Source organism: Artibeus jamaicensis, unplaced genomic scaffold, assembly GCF_021234435.1.
Source record: "Artibeus jamaicensis isolate MK-2021 breed Jamaican fruit bat unplaced genomic scaffold, CSHL_Jam_final contig_3174, whole genome shotgun sequence".
In the NCBI taxonomy this organism is placed as follows: Eukaryota; Metazoa; Chordata; class Mammalia; order Chiroptera; family Phyllostomidae; genus Artibeus; species Artibeus jamaicensis.
The window spans coordinates 5,568,493-5,575,000 of NW_026521738.1; positions in this window are offsets into that span (position 1 = coordinate 5,568,493).

A 6,508-nucleotide genomic window follows, 5' to 3' on the forward strand; every position below is an offset into this window, starting at 1 on the left:
AAAACACGCTTCTCTGTTGTCTTCAGGGTTTTCTCTCAGTGAACGGGCACTTACTCTACAAGTTTTGTTATACTCATCCAGGCTGTGACCGCTGTTGGTGTATAACAAACTGTCCCCAAACTCAGTGTCTTAAAGCACTAGCAGTCATTTACTGGGTTAGGAATCTGTGATTTGGGCCGGGCTCAGCAGGGGAGGTTCATCTGTGCTCCACACAGGCAGCTGGGCTGGAGCATCTGCTTCCACCACCATGGCCTGCAAGTTGATGCTGGCTGTCAGCTGGGACCCCAGCCAGGCCTGGGAACCCAGATTCTTTCCCCAGGGTATGGGCTTCCAGGGAGTCTGGAGACTGGGTTCCAAGGGTGAGCATCCCAAAAGGGAAGGCATATAGATGCAGTGTCAGTTTTTAATGGCCTAGGTTCATAATTCATTTAGCATCCCTTTTGCCACAATCTTTTTAAAAAAAATTTTAATTGACTTCTCAGAAAGAGAGAGAAACATTGATTTGTTGCTCCATTTATTTATGCAATCATTGGTTGATTTCTGTAAGTACCCTGAGCAGGAATTGAACCTGCAACTTTGGCATATTGGGACAGTGTTCTAACCAACTGAGCTACCTGGCCAAGGCTGCCACATTTTATTAATTGAGGTTGTCATCAAGCCCCCTACTTCTTGGCTAGGTTCTAGAAGAACATCTGAGACCTGAAATACTGTATTGATGTTTGGAAAATACAGTCTAGCACAGGATTATAAGAGGCATCCCAATTTCAAATATGGAAAAATTGGGGATGCAGGGGTTATGCGCCTGGTAGAGTTGGTGAAATACATCACTTGGAGTGCAGAAGCACCTATCTCCCTCACTGCCTGCACCCTTCCCTGCCCCTAATCTGTTACAGACATTACTAATCAATCATGGTACTCATTCTCTGAGCCTCAACACTTCCAGAAGCCACTACCAAGTCTGGCAGGGGAGCTCAAACTTACTATCCCAAGCGCCCTGTGGAGGCCAGCTAGCCTCCTGGGCCGGCATCATTACCTTAATGTGGACCCCCACATCTTTAGTTTTTTTACAATATTAAAAAAAAAATGATAACCTTTTCTGCATTAGCCCATATAAATAAAAAGTGCAAATGCCAAAATGGCACATTATTCATGACAGTGAAGGATGAGTCTCTTGGGTACCCGAGTGCTTAGGTTTGCTAATTGGTGCACCCTCCTCTTCATGTCAGCTTGTCTGAGGTGCTGTGCGGTTCTGGAGGCTTCCTGTGAGGGTGGAACTGGAGACAGGTTGGCAGTATTCAGAGATCATTCACCCCTAGAACAGCCTGTCTCAGCAGTGAGACTTGGGTATTTTGCACATTTTTTACTGCTAGTTTTCATTAGCGGAGTACTTTGCTAGGTGTGGTGGTAAATTACAGAGTGCTTTGGTAAGGGATCCCTGGAATGATTGTGATGGGGCCTAGCCCCTTCTTGGCAAGCACCAGTGTGTAGAGAAATACTTTTCCTTTGGTCACCAGACTGTCCCCTGAAGGAGGGGAAGCAGGTAGGCTTGGGATATAAAGCTGGCTTGTGCAATCTGAGTAGGACATGGCAGTCTGTATTCAGGTGCTACGGCTGGTTTGGAAAGGAAGGGGGCAGTTGACTTTTAGCTGTGTTTCTAAAAACCGGTTGGTGTTCAGGAAGCCAGCATCCCTGAATGTTGGCCACCCTCACGGTGCTGTGTGGCCCCACCTCCTCACTGGATGGAGTCCGGCTGCCAGGCTCCTGTTGGGCCTGGGCCACTGGGCCCAGCTGCTCTCAGACCTGTGGGGACCTGCAGCCAGAGCCCTTGTCCCTCACAAGCAAGCTGAAGACTCAGGGCTGCCAGGACACGTCCCGTACCCCACTCCACCCTGTGCCCTGAGTGCTGCCTGGAGTGGTGAGGAATTTTTCAACCGGTGGACTCTCCCCTCTGCGTTTCCCTATGGGGCTGGGGTGGACACCTGGAAGCACAAAAACTTAAATCTCGACTCTGAATCTGTGTTGGGATCTAGAGGGAAGACAACCTCCCTCTCCTGAACCTCAAACCAGAAAGGCAGTTTCCAGTCAGAACAGGTCAGAGTGGATGCAGACTGGCCTCACGGGCCACGGCCATTAACGCACTTGTCCAAAGGATTTGTGTGTTCTGCATCAAAATCAAGTTTGAATGAAGACACGGGATTTTGACTTTGTCTTCTGAAATCATAAAGGGAAATTCAGAATAAACACTACCTCTGTTCCCAGAGAAAACACAGATGTCAGAAATGACTGTGACCCAGTGTCGCTGCAACAGTTTTCATCAAGGACTTTCTGACAACGGCTTTGCTTATGGTGTCATAACCCAGCTCTCTCCTCAAGCCACTGTCAGGTCAGATCACTCAACAGTGTAATACAAACACATTCAGTAAGCGTTGATCAGTGATTAAAATTAAATAATGACAAAATAAGTAATTAGAAAAAAATCTCACCTTACCTCTCACCTGTTTTCTCAAGAGCTCTCTATTGATTAGTACCCCTTTCAGCTGCAGCCAACTGAAAACCTGCAATTGCTTTTATTTCTCTCTCGTAAAAATCTAAGGTACGCAGTCCAGGCTGCTGTGGTGGTTCCATGATGATGGAGACCTGGCTCTCCATTTTGTTTTTCTACTGACCTCCTCATGTATCATTCACCTCATCACCTAATGTGGCTGCTCCAGCTCCAGCCATCACATCCACAGTTCAGCCATATGGAAAGCAGGAAAAACAACCGGATCTGATCTCCTACCACTTTAAAGACTACCACTTCTGCTTTCATCCTGTTAGCTGCGGTTTGGGCGTGTGACTACACTTGCCATAGTAAGTCTGAGAAACTGATGGTTCTGTGCAGCGATACAGTCAACAGGCATCGGGAGTTCTGATATCGAGGGAGACAAGGAGATGGATGTCAGGAGACGTTAGTGGATTGTACCTCAATGCGACAGAAGCGCGTGAAGTCTCCCTGGCTAAGTTCTCCTCTGAGGTGAAAACTAGGAGGTGGTCAATCCATGCTGCTTTGGCTGAATCTGGGTCTCGGCACCCAAAGGCACTTACGGCTTCTCCTTCAGTGGCTAGAGGCAAGGCGCTGTGGCATCACTTGCTCTCTGGGTCTCTTGAGTCACTTTTGTTACCCGTCGCGTGTATTCAGTGCAAGTCCAGCCCAGTGCAGAAATACGAAAGGGAAATTTCCCCTGAAACTCAAACTGCTCTATCCTAAGTCTAGTTGGGGGTGGGGGAGAAATTTATTTGTACTTAATAATATATTTTGCATCCTAAGCACCATTTCCAGCCAGGAACAGCCCAAACACCCGTGCAGTAGAACACGAGAGGAACATGTTTCCTCACACATTTCTATAAACTCAAGAAATGTGAAGGGAAAACAAAAGTCACTTTTGGTGATGTAGGTGGATAAACTTTGTATTTATATAGGGAAAATAATTTGTTTTTATTAATGTCCGAGGATCGTCCATCACACAAAATGAACTTACCCTTTTTCTCCATGAGAGTAGCCGTATGTTTTCTGGCAAGTAAGTCTCAGTCACCCGGAGGCCGCTGTCAGATCTGCCTCCCGGCTTTCAGGAAGGAGGAACCCTGCCCCTAAGGCTGAAGCCCCTGTGATGCACTGACCCCTTGTGGGGAAATGTGGACATTGCTGACTTTTCATCACAAGAAAATGGATTTTGCCTTTCAAATGCAACTGCTAAAATCCTTTCTGTTCAGTTTACACATCCATTTGAACCTTAAGGAAGATGCCTTGGATGGTGTGGCTCAGTGGATTGAGCGCCAGCCCTATGAGCCAAGAGGTTACCAGTTCGGTTTCTGGTCAGGACATATGTCTGGTTCGCAGGCTGGGTCCCCGGTTAGGGGTGTGCAAGAGGTGATGAATGGGAAAAAGAAGACATGACCTTAGAGAAATTACTTCCCAAAATACGAGTGTTTATGAAAAGTAACATTTTATATACAATAACAACTTTAAAAGTTGTGTGATGCACTTTATTATAGATTCAACCTTATTTATTCTTTAAGTTCTGATTGTAATATGAAGTAATAGTTCTCAAAGTAAGAACTTTTTTATACCATTGCTTAACTTCATGCAAACATTCTAGACTGTCCCCCACCTTCCTCGCTCCGAACATGCACGGGATATGGCCATTGTTTTTCACAAGCTATTTCCGCACCAGCAGGTCAGTGAGCAGGAGGCCTCCCATCTGGCCACTTTTGGCGCAATGTGCAACGCAGCTAAAATAAGCAACACAAACTGTGTGGTCAGAGACTCACAACTCTTCTCATCCAGGGGGCTGAAGGCACGCACGCTTTCTGCTCCACATTTAGTCTTCAACTTTTCTTATCCTTGAGAATGCTCACACTAGGCCTTTTGTAGCAAATCGGAATGTCAGCTCTGGAAGGGGCCTTGGAGTTTGCTGGGGCCAAGCTCCTTTGGTGCCAGACTCAGGAGAGACAGACTTGGGTGCTGCACCTCCTGGTCCCTAGGCCAGCGCCCTTCTCCCCGCACCACCACCGGAGGGGCCGCTGCACACTCCATTCTCCCTGGAGGAGCTGGTGCCTCTCAGCCCAACAAAGCCAAAGAGATCCGGTGTGCAAACAACACCACAGCTCTGAAGCGATAAGGGTAAGCAAATAAACAACCCAGGAGGAACAGAAGCAGAGGTTTGGCTCTTAGCACCCTGCAGATAAACAAGCGTTTGATCTGGGCTGAGCACAGCCCTTATCTGGTGAGAGATAACATTCACACTCAGGGCATCCGAGTGCTGGCCCGGGCCAAGTGCTAACTGAACCCGGGCTCTGACAATGGACTGGGAGAAATTGTTACCACCCACCAGGGTTCCCTGAACTCCTGAGAGATCAAAGACCCTGAAGAAAACAGAGCCAGAAATCTTAGAGGAAGAGTTCTGGTGTCCTGGTGGCCACAGCCCACTCATCCACTAGGGCTGTGGGGCAAGCTCTGGTTTTCCCAGTCGGGTCAGCGAGGCTCCCTGGGCGAACACCAGAAGCCTCATTCTCTTTCTCACTCTTCAAGTGATGGGAGCCTGAGGCCAGAGAGAAAGCCCTTGAGAGGCTTGACCAGGATAACGGAAAGAGAATAATACGGACAGTGATGGCAGCTGATACTTACTGAGCACTTACTATGTGCCAGGCACTATCCTAAGTGTTTCATTATATCCTTCGATCCTCACCACAAAACTCTGAGGTCGGTATTATTGTTGTTGACACTGGCAATCGAGAAACAACCTTCGAGAGGTCGAAAGACTTGTGAAAAGCCCCACCACCCAAGCAGTAGAAACATCGTTTGTCCATCTCTGGTACTCAAACTCTGTGAAAGAAAATTTTTTTATTGATTGATTTTGAGAGAGAGAGAGAAAAACATTGATTTGTTGTTCCACTTGGTTATGCACTCACTGGTTGCTTCTTGTATGTGCCCTGGCCAGAGATTGAACCCACAACCTTGCTGCATCAGGACAACGCTGCGACCAGCTGAGCTACCTGCCAGGCTCTAGTGCTCAAACTCTTCGCCTCACCTTTGTAATGTACAGGTGGCAGCTGTGTGATGCTTTCCCCCCACTAACTTCACCACTTTAAGGATATAAATCCTATTGATTGGGAGGGATTCTGATGAAATCATGAGAGAGCAAGGGAGCCCTGAAAGGGGAGGAAAGGGGAGGAGGACTGGCCCTCGTGGTGGCGTCTCCACAGCCCTGTCGCTGTCTCCCATTGTGGCCCCCTTCCTCATAACCAGAGCCCAGATTTGACTGCAGCACGTAATCGAGACTGCATTCGCCGGCCTCCCTTTCGGCTGAGTGTGGCCACATGGATCGTGAGGATGAGCCTGCACTCCGGGGACGGCAGACCCCAGAACGTGAGGTGCCTGGTGCCTGTGGATTTGGGGGCCGCCAGGCCCGCCCGAGGCGGTTGAGAGGCACTGCCTCTACCTGACGGACAGACAAGCTGGTTTCTTGTTTAAGGCAATCAATGGTGGTTTGGGATTTCCGCTTGTGGGCATGCGTCTCTAGCCCCAACTGCTTTGTTTTTTTCCTTTTTACAGAGGAGAAAACAGGATCAAAAAAGAGCAAGTAACTTGATCCGAAGTCACACAAATAACATCTGGCAGAATTCAGACTTGAATTCGTCTGTTTGACCCCAGAGTTCTCTGTCTTTCCAGGACTGTCTGTACTAGTAAAAGTAATCGGGACATGCACACAGGTAGTGCTTTGTAATCTGAAAACACTTTCTTATGTAAACACTGTGCACTGTGTATGGTGTGGGATTTGGGGGCTGTAAGCATCAGAAATAGACTCTAGATGATTTTCACTAAAGAAAACTCTTTTAGGAGGATGAGGGGCATTGTATGAATCAGAAAAGCCGAATCACAAGGGATCTGTTGCAGGGATTTGATCTTAGGGGATCGAGGGAGCTGGTTACGAAGCTCTGTAAGGCTGCTGTCCTCAGGCCTGATGCTGGA